Source organism: Cygnus atratus, chromosome 1 (genome assembly GCF_013377495.2).
Source record: "Cygnus atratus isolate AKBS03 ecotype Queensland, Australia chromosome 1, CAtr_DNAZoo_HiC_assembly, whole genome shotgun sequence".
NCBI lineage: Eukaryota > Metazoa > Chordata > Aves > Anseriformes > Anatidae > Cygnus > Cygnus atratus.
The window spans coordinates 30901569-30925564 of NC_066362.1; the positions used below are offsets into that span (position 1 = coordinate 30901569).

Sequence of the window (23996 nt, forward strand, 5' to 3'; positions counted from 1 at the left end):
ATGTTACGCTGCAGTAAGCAACATTACGTGTCTCTGATGAAGCTACTCTGGTAAGACAGACACTGAAATAACAGTGGCAGCTCAGCAGGGCAGAGGAGTGTGCTTAGATTTTCATTAGGGGTAGGCAGGTGTGATTTTTTCCCCTTTAGTTCACGTAAGGGTTGTATTAAGTTAATTTAATATTCCTAGAAGTATCATTCAAGTAAGAACATAAACAAGAGACATTTTAATACAAATTTGGAAACATTTCAGAACATGCTTGAAGTGAAATCCACTCTCCTGTAATGGGACAGGACCAGAGGAAGTCATGGCTCCTAACCGCAAAACACACTTTGTTGGCTTAAAGTTGTTTAGCGCTGACATTTTTAACTTTGGCATCTTTTACCTTCTCTAACATCGGTACGTTATGCTGCTGGACAAAGAAAACATGAGCATAGGGCAGTGCTTTGATGAATCCTGAAAGTACATGCCTCCAACCCTTATCCTTTTGGGAGTCTGATCCTTGGTAATATATTGACAGATATTTCTGTTGGACATTTGTATTGAACACAGCGGATCTATGCAATATACACAAATAACACTAATTCTTCTTATGATGCATTGCTTTTTTTTTTTAAAAAAAATATAATTAACCTCCTTGCTTTTCTATTTCAATACCTCCTTGCTTTTCTATTTCGCATACTGCTTCAGTTAACTTTAGTATAATGAACAAATTAGTGTGGGTGACACGTGACAAGCAGACTTTCATAGCAGTTCTGCCCTCTGCACTTATAAATACACCTCATTCTATCTTTGTCTATGTTGTCCATGGGGCAGGTGTTTGAGGAACAAATCCTTCATTCCTGAATCCTGTTTTTCATCTGAGATGAGGTCCATCAAATCTCTCTCCTCTGTTTGAGAAAGGTGTGGCCAGCTTTGTTGCAGTGTCGCATGTGCTCAGTTGTTCCATGTACGTGTCATCAGACCTTCCTTACTAGCAACCCTGTAATTGGCTTGGTGCATGCTGTTATTCTCTTATTAAAGCACAACCATTCCTGTGCTTATTGTTCTGAACGAACGAGCTTGTGATCCCAGGAGCAGCTGGATATACCTGGTGCTTTTTGTCTTCATTCAGAATGGCCGCTGTCTCCTGCTGTTTCTAATTTATAACTGCCATCAGTATAGATGAATATTACTTTTATTCTGTGGCTGAAAAAGAAGCAAAATGAAGGATGAAAATCCTTATAGAGGATGGGGAGGTGGAAATGGGGGATCCTTCACCTCAGGGCAGCTGCCTGCCGGTCCCTCAGGTCATGGTGCGGGCCTGGGTTGCTGCAGCACGCCTCCAGGTCAGGTGCAGTGTCTGGTGTGCGGGTCCCTTTGGGTGCTTTTCCCCAGGGAAGGAAGCAGCTGGGATTACGTGGCTGATCTCTTGCAGGGCTCTTCCCTCGGCCTGCAGAGAGGGAGCAGGCCATGCGGTAAGCATACCGCTCGGGTGGCCGGCTTTTGACAGAGCCTGTCACGTAAGGCAGCAGAGAGGCTGGGGGAGGGAATCGCGGCCGCAATGCTCCCTCATTGCAGCCTGCCTTTTGCTCTGTGACCTGATGGGATCAGACAGCCTCCTGTAGGACTCGCCAGGCGTCTGTGCCAGGCTCAGACCCAGAGAAGTGTGGAGCTGTGCTGAGCCGTGGCAGCGGATTGCTGTCTGGTGTGGCTCACTGGCTGGCTGCTGGCAGTGCGAGGTGCCTGACAAGCACCTTGGCCGCGGGCTGAGGCAGAGATGTGACTCCGTGATATGACCGGGCAGGTTGGCCCTCATCTGTTCGAAGGGAAGGTTGAGAGGCAAGTACGCTGTCTGGTGGGTATTCAGCAGGAGTTATGGGGCTTTGCTGTGTTTTGTTAATTACTGCATCAGCTGTAGAATCTCACCCAACAGAGCTTTTTTGAAGGATGCTATAAGCTAATGAAATATCCAGAGGGAATGCTTCCACTATACCTGTATTTCTATGGTGCAGTATGGTCTCTTTCTTTTAAAATCAAGCAGTGTAATGTCCAAGAAGTATGAAAGAGTTAGATCTGTGTGCAGATGTAATCATTGCTTCACACTAAACACTTCTCAACAATCTTGCAGAATTCAATTTGAATATGCTCAAATGAGTAGAAGCAGTTTGAATCAACACTTTCCTGGAAAGGCCTTCACAGGACACATTCTGCTTATTATACATTAATTTCTGTATCTGTGCAGCTGGCTTTTATATAGTAAGCATTATATTTATATTACTGAATTATTTGAAGAGCGATGCTCTTAGTAAGGCACAAACAAAGTACAAAGGCCAGTCTGTTTTCCACATAGTAGATTGTTGTTGAAGAGTTTGTGCCAGCCAGTACAGAGAGTGCAATCGTGTCTTACTCCTCTGAAGAGTGATGAATTACTCAACTGCTTCAGCTCCTGCTGCTCTACATTCTTACCCTTGAATTGCATTGTTGAAGTGGCCTGCTACTCCTCACTGAGCAGCCTCTGAAAAGAGAATATTCTTCTACTGTAACTGGCAGAAATATAAATGTATAGCACTGTCTTCATGGAAGGTCTTCACCTGTGAGCTGTTTTGGATCTGTACCAGCTTTTCCAACAGTGTAGTTAATTGTGCCTTTTTTTTTTTTTTAAGAAAACTAATGTTTTTTAACAGCTCATTTTCAGCAAATGGCACTATGCATAGCAGTGTCTATTGAAACTCTTGTGAATCTGTGCTATCCATTGAAACATTTCGATACTCCACATAATTTATCTTGCCATTTTTCTGTTCAGAAAATTTCGTCTAGTGTTGTCATTTCCTCTGTTGGTTGATACAATAGGGACTGGAAAAGACAAGATATTTCCAATTAAGATCACTTGATACAAATGTATTTCTGTCTTCAAGTCATTTTATTATAAAGTAGGTAGCGCTATGGGCCTTGTACAGTCAATCTGCTTAAAATGTTTGTGCCTGCAGATAAGTAGGTGTTTTAACGTGGTTTCCACTCCAGTTTCTTAACATGCCTCAGTACTGTTGCAATTCAGGGTTGACCCCTTGGGTTTAAAATATGACTGACATGCTACTGAAAGGCACCTTCTGAGTGCCACTGCCACCGGCAATGAATCCCTTTGATTTTAGTAGGAATGATATTGAACCATAAACGTAGCTATAGAGAAGCATTGGATAGAATCATTATCAAAGCAGCAGTAACTACAGAGGTTCAAGCATACATGTCTTAATCAGGGGAGTGCAGAGAAGTCTTTTCTAGGCTGGGTTACAAAAACTGATACCTCAGAGGAAACAAAGTACCTGTAATGACAGACTGTGCATGCAAGTCCCTGAAATAATCTATAGCCCTTCATTTGTGAAGGGAAATTAAGCTGGTGTCTTGCTCAGGGGAAGTGCTTGTCGGATAAACATAATTTATTGTAGATTAGGAGATGGATCTCTGCAGATGATCAGAAGCTTCCCTTGTTCACCTCTCATCTCTCTGTGCTCCCTAGGCAGAGCCAGCTGAAGAAAGATGATCCAAATGTTTGTTTAGCCAACTTCTGGTGTTAATGCTGGGGTTGCTTAACAGATATAACCTCTCCTTCTTGAGGAAAGAAGGATCTGTGTTAGGCACTTACATCGGAGATGTGTTGAAAGTTATTTGAATTAAGACAAGAATTTAAGGCAGTTATCTCTATGTGTTGCCAATGTTTCCAAATAAACAAGAGATTCATATGGCTGAAAACAGAGACACCAGAGAAGTTATTCTTTCTGTCAACATTGAGGGGCATCCAGGTGCTGTCTCCTGCAACAGGGAAACAAAATCAGACCCAAAATGATAGATCCTTACTAATCTTACAAATGGGTAGTGTCAGCTCTTTCATTGTATCTGTAGCCAAAGATCAGGATATTATGCATTACCACATTAAATGTCTATAATAAAGATGCTTTCCCTGTTGCATTAAGGTATTCATTTGTCTTAATTTTCCCATCTGCTTTTTCTTCTGATGCAGGGATTTGGAGCACAAAGTATAAATTAGTTAGTTATGTAGCTGGAAAGGAGCAAACCCACAGAAGCTATTCCTTTAGAATAATGCAGAAGTTTTTGGTTTTGTTGAACTACAGCTGTTTCCCTTTATCCTTTTTCTAGCTGTGTCCATAATACTTTAGTAGTAGGTTGTGCTCCACATCTTTTGGGGTATATGTGGCATGTACCAAAAAGTCTTGCAGGACTTGAACATCTTAGATACGTGTGTTTTTCATTAAAAAGAGAATAACTGTGCAAAATTGCTTACTAGAGTTTCCTAGAATTATGCAAAACAGTAGTTACTTGTGGATATTAAAGCACAAAAAAAAAATCCCTAAAGAACACAAACCACAATACTTTGCCCAGCAATTTCTGCAGATACAGACTTTGATTTGAACTGCATGTTTGTTTGTTTTTTTTTTAATGACATCTCATTAAGATGCTCCAGTTGTTGATTCTTGCACTACTAAAAATGCTCATTAACTATAGAGGGACTCTAGATGAAGAGATCAGAGATTAAAGTTTACACTATGGACTTTTAAAAGTGATGTTAGATGAATCCCAATCTGTGTTAAAATAAAATATGTATTTAAAACAAAACAAAACGAAACAAAAACATTAAAACATTATTGATAATATGAAAATTATTTTGTCTGCAGGTGCTTGTGCAACATGCTGTTTTATCTTAGCACCTTTTTGTATAAACCAGATAGGCTGAAGTTTTTGATATCTTGCCTGAGGCAAGTTTCAAGAATGTGACTATCTAATGTCTCTAAATATTCTTTAGTCTTTAGCATCCTCTTGAGGTGTTGATCCAAGGACTAAGTGCAGAATACTAGTAATGACTTCACTAACATCATGTACTGGTCCTAATACCAAATACAAAGACAGCTTCCATATAATTCTGAAGATAATTATATATTAGTATGTAATTCTCCTACTTGTGTCTCCAGGTATGGCAGTCACTATTTGTGCTAAAACTTCACACCAAAAGCATATGTTCAGCTAATTTCCTCATCCTTATTCAGTTTCTTTCAGGACTTTTTGGGATACAGTTCTCCATTTTATGAATCAGATTTTGTGCTAATTCTTTAAAATATAATACCTTTCTAAAATTAAAAAAGGTTAGCAGAAACATATTTCCTGATAACTGGTTAAAATTTGATCCAAATATGTATTATAAATGATTCACTAAGGCCCACCTGTTGAAGTATAACAGTTGTTGTTACAAGTGCTCTTCTACACTGTGCCAGTGCCTCACCACCCTCTGAGTAAAGAATTTCTTCCTAATTCTAATCTAAATCAACCCTATTTTAGTTTAAAACCATTCCTCCTTGTCCTGTCACCACACTCCCTGACAGAGTCCCTCACCATCTGTCCTGTAGGCCCCCTGTAGGCATTGGAAGGCCTCTGTAAGGTCTCCCTGGAGCCTACTCTTCTCCAGGCTGAACAACCGCACCTCTCTCAACCTGTCCCCACAGGAGAGGTGCTGCAGCCCTCTGATCATCCTTGTGGCCCTCCTCTGGACTTGTTCGAATACTTCTATGTTCTTCTTGTACTGGGGGCCCCAGAGATGAAGATTTCAGTGGTCACTGCTGCAAATTAGATTAGGGATCACTGTGCTACTATTGAAGTAACCCAGAAAAATCTAATATTAGTTGGAAAAATAATGTTACAAGTTCAGCTTCTGGATACCCATCAGGAGAGAGGCCATCTGCTGTCTGCTCTGTGCTGTGCTCATGGTGGGAAGAACTGTCTTGGTTGCTGATGGGAAAAGAGGTGAGTGTGTTTGGCAGCAGTCAGGTGAACTGCTAGTTAATGAATCAGAAAGGTTTTTTTTTTTTTTTCATCTACAGGTGAGACTTGCATTAGTTGGATCTTCTGATGTTCTTAATAGATTTGAGTCCAGCATCACCAGAAACTCTAAGTCTAGAGCTGGACACACTTCTCATCTCAGCAGTGGCAAAGGAAATCTGCTTAGCCAAAGAAATGTTAGCAGTTGTCTTTTCACTGCAGAGGCATGAGGGTCAGTGGCATGCAGGGACAGCTTGCTTTTACTAGAGGCAACTTCATTTCAAAACTTTATTTTTAAAACTGTGAGAAATAGATACTCAAAGTATGAAATGATGCAGGATATTTATGTATACAGCTTTCAGGGGTAGACATCTAGATGGTACAAGCATTTCCTGTCTCCATTTTTCTCTTGGGGATTTTTTCTTCTTGCTCCTCCTTTCTATAGCCCCCATTTTTCTTAGCTCATTTTTTTCTCTCTCACTATTTCCTTCCTTCTGGAGTAATTAGGTCCACTGAAATCCAGCGGTCGTTAACCTCACATTAGAAACAGGATTTTAGCCAGGATCTTTATTGTCTTTCCAGCTAGCTTCTTAGGCTTGCTTAAGAAGGAAAAAAAAAAAAAGCCTTCTTTTAGGAAAGCTCTAGAAGCTCTTTCACCATGTCTGCCTCTTACAGTTTTTATGAATTCCTACCAGCCTGTTCATAACCCTAGCAAAATGTGCCTAGCTCATTAATCCTATAACCAGTGAGCAATCTTCCTGTGTAAAAATGACTTGAGCAAAGCAGTGGCGATGGCAGGCCCACTATTTACCACATCTCTTGACTTGGTCAGCATAGGAAAAAGAGAAAATGGCAGCAAATTGACACAGTCCATATTGCATTGTAAAAATGTTCCTCCTTCTGTTTTGTGACAGAACTTGAGGATGAAAATATTCCTCTAAATGAAAATATTCTTCTGTAGCCACAAAGCGTGTTTGAGTCGATAAAATATTTAATCTTAATTTAAAAAGTAATAGAAAACATATGCTGGAAAAGTGTTGTATGTTTCATTTTATTGTGTTTAGGGGATTCAGCTTTATTTGTTATTTAAATATATTATGAAGCTTAAACTTACACAAAAGCTGTGGCCTATAGTTGGAGTCTACCTATAGCTTAAGTTATTGAACTGTGCTCCCATTTTCTAGCTGTGCCCATGTGTTGTGTATATTCTGTGTAGACGTGTATGTGTGTGCACTTTTCTTTCTGGGCTTCATGAAATTCCTTTTATCAGTTTCTGTAGTAAAATTCAGCCAGTCAGTACTGGACCAAACACTTCTCCTTGTGTGGAGAAGTCCTTGAGGAGTAGAAGATATGTCACTGAGATTTCAGGCCTACTGTCAAAAAAAAATAAAAAATCAAGTATTAAAGTACCACATTGACTTAGGTGATTTGGTGAGTTACTTCACTACAGATAACCAGTTCTCTCAAAAATTGTTTGGAGAATCATATTTAAGGTGTGAGAAACAACCTGTGTGTTTCTGAGCTATCTTCCTCTTTTGCTCTATAAAATGATGGGAAAATATACTTTTTAAAGTAAGTGATGTTTTTGCAGGTTGGGAGTGTAAAGTTGGTGTCAGTTCTGTGAGCATCATCTTTATCACGACCTCTGTTTTGACAGGAGACTTTAATTTAGCTTTGTACATTCGTTTCATGAAAGGAATTTGCATAGCCAATAGCCAAACTGCATCTGGGAAATTGTGACAGGAGCAATCACATAGTGAGTGACTTTATGGGAAAAACAAGCAGCTCATTCCCAGCAATATTCCTTGACTTTGAGTGATGCCTTTCAGAGTGGGACTGGGCCAGGGAACATGGAAATTCCCCATGAGAGGTGCCGGGGGGAGGGTAGTGTCAGAGGGTTTTTGGAGAGAGGTTTTCCCTGACTGTGTGCCAAACAAAGTAGACAAGAAGAGTTGTCCGTCCAAAGTGCTGAGGTCAAACCCTGGACCAGTTATTCCTCGGGGGTATAACTAAGAACGGAACAAGCTTTCAAGTGGGTTATAGGAGGAAAATATTTATGCAACTCTGGATTTTAAATGTGAAAATTTCAGACATTTGTGATTTAAGACCAAAGCAGTACACCCTTGGGGAACACATGAAAGAGACAACATCCTTATCTTAGGATGGGTACGACAGGAATTCTGTTTGGCCTTCTCTTTCCATACAGACTAAAACTTAACTTGTTTATATTCATGATAAAATTTAAGAAAGTAGTGAAACCCATGAAGAGACTACAGAGTAACTAATAACACGGGTCTCTTAGCTGGCTTGTGAGCTACTGATGTTCTCTGTTCTCTGTTGCGCCCATACATATCTATGTAGAAGCAACACTCAATTTTTATTCAAACTACTGAGTCCCAGAAGCATGTGAACATTAGAAGCTCACAAAAGGATAAGAATTTAATCACCCACATAGACTGGTTTCTATTTAGAAGAGGGTCTAGAGTTATATATGTGTATATATATATATATATATATATCAATACAATTCAAATACTTTATTTTTGGGTTTTATTTCATGCTTTGTGTATAGTTACATACACGTACATGTATTATATATAAAAAACTATCATGCGTAAGTTATATATATAATTCAAAACATAGAACCACAGAATCATAGAATGGTTTGGGCTGGAAGGAACCTTAAAGACCACCCAGATCCAATCCCCTGCCATGGGCAGGGACACCTCCCACCAGATCAGGTTGCTCAAAGCCCCATCCAGCCTGGCCTTGAACATCTCCTTCAGGGATGGGGCATCCACAGCTTCTCCAGGCAAACTTTTTCAGCGCCTCACCACTCTCTGAGTAATGGATTTCTTCCTTATATCTAATCTAAACTTCTATTCTTCTAGTTTAAAGCCATTACTCCTTGTCCTATCACTACACCCCCTGACAAAGAGTCCCTCCCCAGCTTTCCTGGAGAAGCCCTTTAGGCACTGGAAGGCCACTGTAAGGTCTCTCTGGACCCTTCTCTTCTCCACGCTGAACAACCCCAACTTCCCCAGCCTGTCTTCATAGCAGAGGTGCTCCAGCCCCTTGATCATCTTTGCGGCCCTCCTCTGGACTCATTCTAATACTTCCATGTCCTTCTTGTGCTGGGGGCCCTGGAGCTGAACATTCATTCTAAAATACACTTTTGATATATTTTAATTAGATTGAGCCAAGTATTTATGTTACATACATCAATAAATTTGATAAGCTGTTAAAATTTTCATAGATGTTGTGTTGCCAGCACCATTAATGCAATGTAGCTTTAATTCAGTGTAACATTTTAGCTTGTTTCCTAAGGAAACAAGGATTATGCAGTCACTTTCTGTCTGTCAGTCTGCTTTGTAGTTTGAATTGCTGTTCTAGCTCCTGCAACATGGGAAGGAAGTATGCCAATCTTGAAGATAATTAAGTTCTTACAAGTTTCAATATATCTGTAGCTAAGTAAAGAGGAAAAATCCAAATCAGTGTCCTACTGAGTGGAAAGCTGTTATATATTCTCTTTGGCAGCAATCAATATATACATACCTCCAGGCTAAGCACAGCAGGTGCTGTCTCCTGCCCAGAAGAGATGTCAGAAAGTATATGTGGTGAGAAGAGAGGCTGAAATTATTTTAGTTAAGGGATATGAGTGAGCTGGGATTCAAATCTGTAGGAAATCGTGTTTCATTTCCGTCAGTTGCAGAACAACTCTAAATCTTTTTTCAGTTCACCATTCATATTTCCGTTTCAAGTAATGTAATTACTGAATTCACCAAGTACAGAGTTCTAGAGATAAGATGCCTCTGAGATGAGAACAAGAGGGATATTGAGAGTCTTTGTACAGTATGCTTAACACAGCTAAAACTATTTTGCTTCATACTTTATCTTTACAGTTATTAGCTATGAGCCATTTTTTGGTTTTGTTCTCTGACGCAAGTCTGACTTGCAGCTTCAGAAATCTTTTTCATTGGTCTTTAAGCAGACTTGTGTTAGTGCTCGCTGAAATAAGTGAAGCATGTCACTCTAGAAGACCATTTCCAAAAAATCAGACTTCACTATGCAGTCACACAGTGTGTTTAAATATTTAGCTATTGGTACTATTCTAAGAACTAATAATTTATGTTTGTATTTCCATTAATATCAATATATTTACTTACAGTATAGTGACAAAAGGATTTGGTACTGTAAATAGTTTCTAAGAACATGCAAAGAATAAAATTAGTTCAGAAGTCTTGCTTTTATAAAACATTGAGTGGTCTGGAGCATGACACTGAGATGAACAAAGAACAATGAAAAAGAAAAATCAAATAATATGCCTTCTACAGGTTGCAAATCTGCAACGTGGTCAGCAGAAGTGTATATATGTGTATTCTATGTGTGTTCTTGTGTGTTCACTTATCCTTTAAAATAATACTTAAAAATAAGTAACGTGGTAGTAGAATTACAAAATAAATAATTTAAAATTAGCAAAAGGAAACCTATTTTACTTCATAAATTATTTATGGGAGTCATCACTGCAGTATATTATATCTAAAAAGCTTAATAAAATTCCAGAGGACATTCAATGAATATTCGCTTGGAGAGGATGAAAGCGATGCATTTATTTGTGTTTCAGGGCATGAGCTTGGAGAAGGGTGAGGACAGAGGTGTTCATTAAGAACATCCAAGCACTTTCCTGTTCAGGCTCCTACTTGCTGCTGTGCAATAGGAGATTGAAGTAGATGAAGCTAAGTTCTGGATGCCTGCAGGACGAGTGCCATCACCCCATAATGCTGATCTTGGGATGTTTGTGCATTCCAACAGTCCTTATCTCCTAGCCTTTTCTGTTAGTGGATCTCATTAAATACCACACAGCTTCTTCTCAGGCTTCATTTGGAAGGAAACTGGTGCACATTGAGAAGAGAGCGGAGACGGGAGCAGAAGAGAAAGGATTTTCCATATTACGTGGCTATGCGGATATTAAATGCCACGTTCAAGCTACATCCTGATTTGAGATGAGACCTGGATGATATCTCCTATGTGTCATCTAATTGCTGCAACACTTGTCTTTCGTTACACCCATTCTGTCCTCATCTCTTGCTTCCCTGCTCTATTCCTTTATAGCTTGTATTGCATGAGCCAGACTCTGCAATACCGTGGCATGGTAGAGGGTCTGGTATGTCTGTGCCCCCAGTTCAGACATCAGAAGGACTGTTAGGTATAAGGCTGGGCACAGCTCTACTCCTGCTGGTCCTAGAGCTAGCTGAGTGTCTCTGCACAATCCTGCATGCATGGCATATAGATAGGCTTTATAAAATAAACTGTCACCCTATTTTTCTCTGTAAAGTGTTTGCTTCAGGTTTGGGAGCATGTAGAAGTGCATATAATTAATGAAATATTCTTAAGTGGTGTCATGGGGATTTTTTGCTCATTCTTATGTTTGGTTTTTGAAACCCGTAAGGATTAACCTTCAGCCTGAATGAGTCAGGCAATCCATTTAAGTCCCACCAGCAGTGCACTCTCCTTTCAGTAACTCAAATATAATCTGTTTTAATAGAGTTAATGATATTTCAGTCATTTTTTCTGGTACTGAGTTGTACTTAATAGAGTCAAAACATCATGCAACACATAAATGATAAAATGGCCCTTACATCTTTCCTCGGTCTTTTGAGTCCTTCATATGATACTCTTTTGTTTTCATTGTCTCGCATGCTCCTTCAGAGAAACAGCAGACAGGAGAAGGAGGTATGATTTGAAGTTAAATTTTATAGGTATTTAATGCTGAAACCCACACATATTACTTTAGGAATGCTAATAATTTGAGCATAAAAATAATCTTCAAGGTTAATTAAAATATATTTTGTATAAATGTGCAGTGGGTGTAGAGAAGGGAAACGGGTGTCTGTCAGAATGGCTGTGTGCACTGGAGTAGAATGTGCTGTTCACTGGCAGCTCAGGGAGAAGGGAGAGGTAAGAACCTATACTAAGAATACGGTAGGTTACAATATAAAAGCATCTGGAATGTGGACAGAGTATTTGAAATATGATTTTATGTGAAAATCATTGTCTTGTTTTGTTCTGCATTGTTCTGAATTCATTTGGAAGGAGAAATCCCTGGCATTGTGGAAGTTACAGCTAAGTGGTGTAGACAGAGGTTTTATTATCAGATGCTGGTGACGAGTTTACTGGATCAATATATGTAAAATGAAATACTTTAGATATCTGTACAGATAAAAAGAAAAAAGCTGTTCTGAAATAAGAACAAAACCAAAAAATTAAAAGGAGAACATGATCAGATGTAGAATAAAAAGAGAGCAAATGATTCATATTGTCATCAAAAACTGCTGAAGATCAATTTATTTGGGTTGTTCAGAATTCATTCTGCAGCAGCTAAACCCAGTTTAATTATATTCCAGAAAGTCAAAGAAACTCTTCCTTGACCACTAATGTTTTTATGATTAGTGGAAAAAAATAGAGGAAGATATATGCTTCCATAAAGCCTTGTCTGCATTTCACGCTGAATACCATTTTTTGTTATATATTTTTTTTAAAATATTCAGTGAGCTGAAGAAGGTCTTTAGTAAAAACAGAACATATTTCCCTAAGGGATTCTAGAGAGGGGCACTGCTTCTTTCAGACAGATGGGTAGATAACTTTTGGGAGTCCAGACAGGCTGTGACATCTCACAGGCATAGAGAGAGCCTCTCTTCATCAGGTAAGATAAAAGGGAGTGGAGCCAGATGCAATCCTCTCCAGAAAGATTACAGAATCTGGGCATTTTTTTTTTTGTCCATAACTACTGTGATGAGCTCCTATCTGCCACAGACAAAAGTAACACAAATGAACAATAAAATGTGCTCCTGTATTTATTCCTTTTCTTCTGAAAATTACAACTGAACACCCACATACCTAGCCCAAGCCTGTGTCTTTGGACAAAAAAGCTGCCTAGATTTTGCGATCTTTATGGAAGGGTTTTGCCTGCATGTGGCTCCAGTCTCTTATCTTCCTGAAGAATATGAATAAAGAAGAAAATGCATTGCAAATTCAGATGTGGAAGACCAGGTTCAGAGTTTGGTTCCGGTCAAACACTTGAACTTCGGCCTTCCATACCAGATATCAATTTTGTGACCATCTATATTTGTTATATATTGGTTTTAAATGTGATTGGGTCTGCAATATATTTTTTTCCCTAAAATCAGTTTCTATAAAAGGTCTCACTTTTACTTGGGAGTCTCCCAGGAGAAAGCAGCCCCTTGGAGAATGTCTGATAATGGCATAGCATTGAGGCAAACTTCTGGCAGGATTTCATGGATTACTTTTATAATGCTTCTAGTTGATCTTCCCATTACAGGCTTAAAAAGCCAAGATTATCTTAACTTAGGCATGTCAGTCCTGTTTGAATCCAGGCCGTTATTTTCATGATGAAAATTAACATTTTTAAGTGCTTTGCTGGATCAGGGCCCAGATGATTGTTACCTCTTTCAAATTAGTGCTTTAAAGCTTCCTTAATCATAATAATAAGGGAATTTTACCAATAATTATTAATGAATCGTATTACTCTGAAAATTCCCCTGTGAATCTAACTGCATATAGGAATTAGAGCATTAGTTCCAGTATTTCAAAAATGTACTTCAGCAATCTTAATGCAATTTATTTACTTTCTTGCCCACTGATAATACATTTCTTTTATTACTGTTTCTGTTAAAGAGAAACCCTTTGTGACTAGAAGGTCACAATGATGTTTCCAAACTGCCTGTGTTGAGAAAAAGACAACAACACAATCCAAGTAAATTTTTGAAAATTAACCTTTAACGAGGTAAAATCTGTTTGTTTTCAAATCTAGGGAGAAAAGCAGCACTGACTGAGAAGTTAGGGACCTGAGTAAGGACCTTGGATCTAGATCTTTGTGTCAGTAAATAAGAGAATTTTAATACAAGGATGACTTTAGTAAGTGACAAAACCATTTTGGCAAGCTTTCCCTACTTTTCTGTAAGCATTTCTTCAGCTCTTAGAGTTGAAGGGTAGCACTAAGGCCGTTGATGTATAGACTGAAGTGGGCAGAGAGTAGGGAACCATGGAAATTGGAAGTGCTACAAGATTTTTATTTGTATTTTTTGCATAAGAATATTAGAATCTGAATTTTTACAGGAAGGATCAGGAAAGTGACTTGATTTCATTGAAGGGTGAAGGCTGCCACAGAGCTTTTAATATTGTATGAGCTATTTTTATATTTTTATACTATTTTTATACTGTATGAGCTATTTATATTGCTGTATGTACAGACAGGTTTTTCAAGTGTTCTTTCACAATTAGCATTGTAGGTACTTTTGAGCAACCTTGCATCATTGTACAGAGTGTCAAAGACTCTCCAGTTTCTCTGGTGGTTTTGTTCTTTGGTTTTCCTCCTGTTATAACAAATAAAATCGTGGTCTGTACCCTCTTTCTGACAAGTCCAACACTGCGGAACACTTTGATACTGTATATTGATTTCCTCTAATATCACTTTAATGCTTCTTCTCTTGGTGAGACTAACTATATATCAACCTTAGCAAGTCATCAAGCATGCTTATTTCTACGGAACGTTCCTTAGTAACAAAAAGATGGACTGAGAAGTCAGAGGCTTTTTTTGTAATGTGTGTGTAATGGATGTGATGAGCTTATGTTTGCTTAGAAAATGGAGGTAATAGCTTTATCTTTTTCATGTGTAATTGCATACTCAAATGTACTAGAAGGGATTTGCAAGATAGGTTTCATTAGGACACAAATCAATAAACTGGAACAGGTATATCACTACATAGGAAAAAAACGTAGGTGAAACACATTAAAGTAAAAGGATTAAGATAAAAGGCTTTGAAAAGAAAGCCTTGCCTTTGTGTGAGCCTTGCAAAGCTAGCTCTTTCCTCCAGCTTTGCTTGTGAGGTGGAGTAAAATGCATACAGTCCCTTCCTGTAGTCCCTACTTTTGTAACCACTGAGGGTTGTTTGCAGATCTGCCCCTTACTGTGAGCAAGTCCCTGATCCTCTCGGGGGTTTCCTGCATAACTCGGAGCTATCAGGTCCAGCTTCCTGCACCCTTCCTACCAGGTAAGTTCTCACAGACCCTACAAGCTGCTTCTGGGTGGATGAAACCCTGGAAGAGAGACTTCCCCAGAAATGCAGAGGGCACCATGTCAGCTCGCTTAGCTTGGGAAGCAAAGCCCAAGGAGGAGTCAAGCTCTTCTGCTTCCTCTTTGGTCTTTGGGCCCAGACTCCAGTGCTCGGACAGCCCAGACAGATGATCCAAATCCCTCCTGCCCTGCTGTACAAAAAAAATCATGACTTTTACTGAACACAAACAAATTAAAATGCCTTACTATCCTTCAGGATACACATACGTCTCTGAGGAACTAGAGGTGGAGACAGAGGAGATGGTAAAACTGTGGTCATCAGAGAGTTATAGAGTTTGTTTTTTGGCAGTCTTCTTGCAGGTTGTCCCTTCCATGGATTTTTGTCAGAACAGCTTAGTCACTGCCCATGATGCAGTACAGTATTTGTTGCCTGGTGGTGTAAACCCAGCCTCCTCCATCTAGCTTTAGATAGGCATGAGCTATGGAAAGTATTTTTGTGAGTCCCTCAGTAGCCACGGTTAAAGTCATACATTCTTTAAAAATAAAACAAAACACGTGGCATTCATTGATATCTCAACTTGTGTTTATGGTGATAGCAGATGTCTTTGTATGTCTCTGTGATGAACACAACTAATTACTAAGAAACAAAAATCTCCTGCACTTGAACAACAGTGCAGGCTTGCTGGAATTAATAGAAACTACCTATGCCATTAAGACGGGATTGGAACCTGTAGGTAAAAAGTGATTTTTCAAACCCTGACCAGAGTTTATAAGCTTGCATAGGTCATTTAAATGTCACTAATTTGTACTCTGCGTTTTGTGCAGCATAGCAGCAATTTTGTTTTATATTAGAAAATGAGATGAACACTCCATTAAGAGACATCTAGCAAATTCTGTGCTCCTATCACAAGATTGCCAGCTTTTTAAGAGGTGATAACATATCAGTAGTCTGGAAATAACCTGGTAAGATCATAATTGAATTGCCCAGAAGATTCCTGCCCATTTTTGTTGTTAGGTTATCTTAGGACATTACTCAATCTGATAGGGACAAAACCTTTTACATGCTTTTTGGCAGAAAATATACTTGAAAACAGGGTAAAGAGATGGAACATGGCCAATTGCACTCTTGAGAGTTCAAGACTTATTTAATTTTTTCCTCTTTAGAGAGCACTAAATGCATTTATATTTCATGCTGTAATGGATAAATTCTGTTCTTTATTTTTAAAGTTGTATGCCTGCAGTTCTCTTATTTTAGGACTTTGTCATGCTTGAACAGATTAATACTTTATATGTGAAATAATAATACTTTATATGTGAAATTTGCTGAAGCTTCTATGTAATGAAGCTGCTACTGAACAGTTGGGCTGTATCAATCAGCTTTAGTCAAATCTTAAGTGCCAGATGGTATATTTGCAATTGTATTTCAGGATATGATCACAGATTCATTATTTGCCAGTTCCCTTAGCTTATTACTGCTGCTTTAAGTAAAAGCTTTGTGTACGGAAAGGAGTCCATCACTTGATGTAAACCCTAAAAATTGTAACCCAGAGTACACAATTAAGCTAACACACAAAATAGTATCTTACAATATTCCTCAGAAGTTAAAATCTTCACCTGGGATAACTGAAAGACTTGTTTTATGGGGTATTTTGATACAGATTGTACTTTTTATTAATGTTGCTACATACCTGTGCAGACACGCTATGGTGGATTCCCGTAGATATATGTTAAGCTACTTATCACAGCTTCCTGTTCTTTGGAAGATGCTGTGCTTTTTCTACTGAAGAACTAGTGTCCATTGCTTGTTAATACTTCACCTGTACAATAAGGAGACACAGGTTAACTTCTATGAGCTCAAAGGCCGACACAGTTAATTTTCAGATATTTACCTGGCTAGTCAGATGGAGAGCTATAAAGGCAGTATTGCAGGGGCTATTTTTTGCTGTCTTTTAGCTCGTGTATCCTATGAGGCACAGTATTTAGTCTTAAATTGTATTATAGCTTATATGGAACATATTCCCCATATTTGCCAAGAAGCTGCTGCTACTTTTTTCAGACATTAGTAATTGAAAGCAGAACTTTCTGGAAGTTTTCTTTATTTACCCTTCATAGGACCATCCACACTGCAGGGAAGCTCTGTGAGGGTCTCCACAGGCAGTGGGAGAATGTTGCAGTCCTTAAGCCTTCATTTGTGCCCCACCCCCAAATTAACAACAACAAAAAGTTTAGTCTTGGAACTGTGGCAGAGAAATGAACTTGCCAATGATCAGAAATACTTAATTTACCTTCAATTGCATGGGTATTTCTTTATATCTGTCAAATGGGTAGCTTAGTTTTTGTGTATTAAAAAAGCTGGTGAACATTTACATTTGTGTACATAAGATGTGTGTGTGATACTATGTCATTTAGATTTATTATCCATATTTGCTTTTTTTTTCTCCTTCTGATTTCTACTGCTAAAATCATGTAAACTGCGATGTTAGTCACTTGACCAAAAACTATTATTCTTTCAGAAACAATTGACATATATTCAAAGGTTTCCTTCATTTTTAATTTACAATATTTACTCATTTCAAAACAGTGTTTCCTCACTCTATGCTTTACATGGCAACATTTCTCCTTGGGTCTTGAAATTGAGCTCCTCTTTCCTCAAAGGTGACTAGTTGTTGTCCCAGTTAGGATTATTGTTATTATTATTATTAGCATTGTTGTTATTTCTTTTAAAACATGCAAAAAAGCTTACATAGCCTATGTGATGTTTCAGGTCCTTCATAGTTTGTAGTCCATATCATATGTTGTATTTGTTGGGAAGTGTTGCCTACTACTCTTTTATCTGTTACTATGTAATTTTAGATATTAGTCTGTTCATTCAGTTTCCAGTATCAGCCAGTGGAAATATACTGTTCTCTGTGTGCTGATAAAATCTGCCTTTTGCTGGGGAAAAAAAAAATATGCAGAATTAGTTTGAGGAGGAGGGAGTAATTCTAAAAGCTATGTAAACCAATTGCACTCATCTAGACTAGAGAAGAATTAAAGGAAAGAGTGATCCACATTTTAAGAACTGACAATCCTGGTTTAGTTTTTTTTGTTTGTTTGTTTGTTTGTTTTTTCCTGCAAAGCATTGAAATTTACAGATTTAATTGATTTTGTACTGAATTCTCACTGGCAACTGAGGGTTTTCTACTTTCATTAATTTCTAGGCTCTAATGCCTGCAATATATTATGCATATTTAGAACTGCTAATTTCATATTATCTATGTGTTTGCAGTCAGTAATTTCTAAGAGATCATTTCTAAAGAGAGAGTGGAGGATTAAAAACATGATTGCTCTTGGACCCAGGAATAGATATTACTGTAGGGCAGATCCTTACTAGGAGAACCTGAATATCTGCTCTGGTTTTTATTCAGGGGAACGTAGTTCATAAAAGCTAAAAAGAACCACTTCTGCCATTTGTATTTGTGTGTTTGTTTCCTCTCTGGTCAGATAGGACGAATGGTGTGTGTTGCGTGGTAGAGCATCTGTTGATTCAGAGAACTGTGAACAAATGGAGATGACAAAGTCAAAAGCCACGCTCTGGTGAAGGCGAGCAGGGGCTGTGTGCTGGTGGTGGGTAGCAGAGGATGATTGTCACTGACAACGCAGGCTGTTGGTGTCAGGAAAGTAGGAGGCATTTGGTTTATTTATGTCACTTCTGCTTCTTTACTGACAAGCTGCTGATCTAAGTTGACCTGCATTTGGAAACACTGGGTGGTACTGACTGGCAAGTATGTTTGACATGAGGATGAAAATTAAATACTGGCCTCCCACCTCAGTTTTCCTGTCGTTTGCATGCAGCCAAATGCTATGCCATGCTGGGTATCAGGGAGCACACTGACATATTCCTCATACAAATGTGCAGTGTGACAAGCAGAGCTAGCAGGGATCGGTGGGTTGTTCTGGGAGAAAGCACCCTCGTTTCCTCTGTCAGTGCGATGGGGCTGAGAGCAGCAAGTTCTGGAACGTAGCTGCTCAATAGGCCCCTCCTGAGCAGTTTGCAGACAAAACGAGGCAAAAATCCAAGTGCAGGTTGGGCACTGGGGCCACAGGGCTGCGGGTGGGAGCTGGCAGGCAGCAGGGCCGCAGTGGGCAGAGTGGGCATGCCGGTGCTGCTCTGCCCTCAGCCTCTCCTTCCTGACACGTGCTGCTCTCCAGGGACATCAGCATTTTACAGGTGAGAAAATTCACCACCTCCTTTGTCTGGAATCAGGCAGGATAAAATGAACTGCCTGACAGGCAGCTCTGCTGCCTTGAATCCTTGCTCCTCTCCTCAGCCTCAGCCACCCCATTTTAAGCCCTCTGATTGCTCTCAGACCAGCGAGTTAAATTCAGGCTGCCACTGAGTCTCTCCTGCTACTCACTCCCACCTATTTTATCTCACCTGCCTCCCCGTGTTCGCACTGCCCTGCTCATCCTTACCTTCTTTTCACTGTTCTGCTGATGCCACTGACATGTTCGATTGCCTTTTCAATTTCATACTCTTTCCATGGCTTCTGTTCCCACTGCTTAGACCAAACCTCATATCCTTTTTGCATATTTATCCCTATTGCGTTTTTTTTTTCTTTTTTTTTTTTTTTTTTTTTTCATTTTGCCTCACCAGTCTTCATGGAAAATCTCATTTCTAACTCCTTGCAGCAGACACCAAGGAGTGTACCTAGAGGCCCTGGGGCTCCTTCCCTCTCCTAGGAGTTGGCTTCTGGTGCTCAGGACCATCTCTGAAAAGGCTGGACTGTGTAACCCAGGATCAGATTTGTGTGAGAGCTGTGAGAAGCCTTTACAGGGTACTCCGCCGTTCCTCTGCCATTTGTAGGGCAGACCCTGCCCTGGTCCTTGCCTGAGCTGTGCTTCAGCTCTGCTTATGCCCCTGCCCATGCTCTGCCATCTCCTTGGCAGGACCTGGGACCTGTACCATCATTATGGCCTAGTCCAGTGATCCAGGTCTGTGGCCACCCCTGGTTGCCCTCAGCCTGGCGCCCTGCTGCTTGTCCAGGAGCCACAGGCTTGTGCCCTAGGGCTGAGGGACTGCCCTGCCTGCCCCGGTCCTCCCCCAGCAGCCTCCCTCCTGCCCAGCCCTTTCCAGAATCACCCCAATAAGATCTGTGGATGCTGCGGTTTGCCTCTTGTTTGCATGGCAAACTGCTTGTAGTGAAAGCATTTCAGTCAAGTGGAAACATTCGTTGGCTTGAACTGCATACTGACAGAGCTGGCAGCCATAACGTGTTGCTATGTGCAGGCAGTGGGCTTGGATTTCTGCTTGCGCTGATGGATATTTGGCTTTTTTCACTTCTCACCAAAACACATAATTCAGTTGGTTCCTGCGGTGTTCCCTGCACTTTTGTGGATCTTTGGATAGGAATTTCAGAAAGGCCTGGCTTTAAAGCCAGACAAGCCAACAGGGAGTTGCTACTGGGTCAAGTATAAGGGCTTTGTTTATCCGGTAATGTAAGTTGTTAGGGTGATGAATGAGAACCAATAAACTTTGGTGTGGAGGAAACTGAAAGAGAGTTCTTGACTAATGACGGATAGGAAAATCAATCCAGAGGTCAGAAACTTCTTACAGGAAGCAGACACAGTGGAGTGCAAAACCAGCAGTAATGTGCATGTAGGAAAAGATCCTATCAAACCAATTTTTTGCTAAGCACAAAATGTGTGCAGAGTTTAGTGCTGTAGTGGGCTTGGGCTGTAGGCCCAACGAGGATAATGTGATCGGAGAATCAGGTGAAGAGAAGAACTGAAAAGCAGAATTTTCCAATCAGTATTACGGCAACTATGCGTAAGGATATATATATACCTTACGTCATGCTGCACATTATGCTAGTTTCAGAGCAGTAGCGATTGGAAGTAAATCAATGTGCAAGTGTGGGAAGGTTTGGAGAGAAGTTTTGCATGTTATCTGGGATACAACCTTTGTTGCTGTTGCAACCAAAGCCCTGCAAAAGCATGAAAATAGTACTCTCTCCAGCTCTGTACGTGTAGCCGTTACTTGAAAGGCAGCTGACGTGTTGAGTAACAACTGCCTTGTAGATCTCCACAGCAGGAAAAAAAGTGCTTAGACTTCATAGAACACATGAACATGCACCGAGTAGAATTTCCTCAGTGTAAACAGGCTCTCTTAAACAACTAAAAGATGGCATATACATACTAGACTGTAGTCTATTGTAATAACTATAGTAACATATTTTGCAATAAAATATCAAGTATATTTTAAAACTGAGCTATATAACAACACAGAGTAGTATATAGAGTGTATTGGGTTTACATGGCAAGGTTTTGGTAGCAGAAGGCTCCAGAGGTGGCCTCTGTCATCAGAGCCCAGCAGCTGCCCCATGTCAGATCAGAGACTGCTGCAGGTGGCTCCAAAAGGGACGTGCCACTGGCCAGAGCTGAGCCAGTGAGAGACACTGGTTGGGCCTCTGGGAGAGCAGAGTTAAGAAGGGGAAAAAACAAACAAACAAACAAAAAAAACCTGCTATGCAACATGAATGAGAAAATGTGAGAGAAGCAGCCCTGCAGACCCCAAGGTCAGTGCAGCAGGAGGGTAGGAGGTGCTCCAGGCACGCAGCAGCAGTTCCCCTGTGACCTGTGGAGAGGCCCCTGGTGGAGCAGGCTGTCCCCCTGCAGCCCATGGGTCCCACATGGAGCAGATCTCCACGCTGCAGCCCGCCCGTGGAGGAGCCCCCAGTGGAGCAGGTGGATGTGGCCTGGAGGAGGCTGCGGCCCATGGAGAGCCCCCGCAGGAGCAGGCCCCGGGCCGGAGCTGCAGCCCGTGGAGAGGAGCCCACGCAGGAGCAGGGGGCCTGGGGGGAGCTGCCGCCCGTGGGGGACCCGTGCTGGAGCAGTTTGCTCCTGGGGGATGGACCCCGTGGTACGGAGCCATGTGGGAGCAGTTCTTGAAGAGCTGCTGCCTGTGGGCAGCCCCCGCAGGCTCAGCTGGGGAAGGATGGCATCCCGTGGGAGGGACCCCACGTGGAGCAGGGGCAGAGGCAAAGCGTTAGGGACTGACTGCAGCCCCCATTCCCCCTTCCCCTGCACTGCTCAGGGGGAGGAGGTAGAAGAGGGCAGATGAGGGGAAGGTGTTTTTAGTTTGTTTGGTTTTACTTCTCACTGCTCTAGCTTGTTAGTAACAGGTAATAAATTACATCAATCTCCATACGCTGAGTCTGTTTTGCCCATGATGATAATTGCTGAGTGATCTCCCTGTCCTTATCTTAACCCTTGAGCCCTTTTCATCGTATTTTCTTCCCTTTTCCCTTTGAGGAGGGGGGGTGAGAGAGCAGTTGTGGTGGAGCTCAGCTGTCCCCCTGAATAAAACCACCACATATGGTGAAAATTATATAATTTTTATCATACTATAAAATACTTTCGTTGTTCCAAAACAATGATTAAAGAAGGCATTTTAATGTTAATTAGTATCTTTGATATCTCAGAACACTTGATTAAGCAGAATATGCAGTTGTTTTATTGATGAACATGTTTAGGTATTGGTAGCAAAGTGCTCCATATAGGGAAAAAATTATGTTTTCAGCTTAAGCGATTGAAGTAGCATCCTTGATTTCTCAGCCTTGTACAACTCCTCAGCAGGAAATGTGGGCCAGCTCCAATTCTATTCCTGACGCCCCAGGTTCTGTTAGATACACCCTCGTTAGATTCCCAGTCTCAGTGCTGTATGCCCTCCGGTAATGTTGATTAGTGTAGTAGTGAAAAGCCACAGCCATCAACCAGAGACCCCTTTGAACAAACAAAACAAAAAGTCTGTCCCTCTCCCAGTGAGAATTACTCATAAGTAATTATGAGTGAAAGTATAACATAAAAGACAAAGACAGATGGGGAATTGCAAAGGAATGGTGAAAAAAAATCAGCCATGAGGATAGATAGTGGTCTCAGCTTTCCTGAGCAGCCTACGTGCTGTCAGGTTTTTTTGTAATTATCATAGCAAATGAGATTTAAGAAAGGGTTTGAAGGAGGGCAATGAAATGACTTTGCAGGTGTTGCAGAGGGTTCTTTCCGAAGTATAAAGTGTAATGGAAGGAAGCACAGAAGTGCTTGACTGAAAACTTAACAAGGGGCTAATGAAAAATAACTTACAGATTAATTGTAAGTTGGCTGTTCAGTACCGACTGAGAATAATAATGAGAGCAGTCCGTGGAAGTGAACATGAGGCTCCTTGTGTTTGATTTACTAAGGCAGGGAATGAAGGGATGCAAGGAGAGAGGTCATGCAGTTAGTGTGATGCTCTGGAAGAACAGTCTTTGAAGCAGCACACTGATTGGACTGACTGTCCAAGTCAGAGAAAAACATTTTTCACTAATCTGGTCCTGAGATTATGAGGGTCTGGAGAAGGGCATTAATTAAGTGCATATTAAAAGATTATATGTTAGCAGTATTGTACAGAAAGGTTCTGCAAGGCTTGGTCTGGATTTGATGACCTGAAAAATGATCTGAATCAACATTCAGGCACGTGTCTCAAATGGTGGGCTATATGGTGCCACTGTACACAGTGATTCAGGAAGGATCTGTCAGCATGAGTCCGTGGAGGTGGGTAATAAGAACCCTAATTTGGCTATGTTGAGATAAGGCTGATGCCTGAATAAAAATATCAGAAATCAGTATCAGAAATATTGGCTGAGGTACCAATTTGAAAGGGGGAGTTGGTAGCTGGCACTGTGCTTACAGAAGAGATTATGCCTGAGTACCATTTCAAGAGGTAAGAAGAACAAAAAATCTCTGTAGAACTTGGAAGTAAGCTTGAAGTCATTCCTCTGAAAGACATCTAGAGCAGCAGTTACAGAGATCAGGATAAGACTGTATCAAGGAAGTCATAACATCAGAAATAGAAACTTAGGCCTCCTAACCATAAAAAAACAGTCATCATGTCAGGAAGAATGAAGAATGAGTCCAGTTCCTCAAGTATGGATAAGTACAAATGCTAGAGATTTCAAGACTTGCTCCATTTGAATGCAAGAGATAAAAGCCAGCATGAAAGGAGCAGAAGAACTTCATGCGGTAGAATTAAAGCTATGTAACATCAAAGGAGAGGAGGTGGATGTAAGGGTGACTGCAA

General features: G+C 40.5%; 1 protein-coding gene across 5 annotated transcripts in view; it reads left to right on the forward strand.

Moving 5' to 3' along the window:
* Positions 1–23996, forward strand: part of CNTN1 (contactin 1) — a 251088-nt gene that overhangs the window by 73323 nt on the left and 153769 nt on the right. The gene's annotated exons all lie outside the window — the stretch shown is intronic.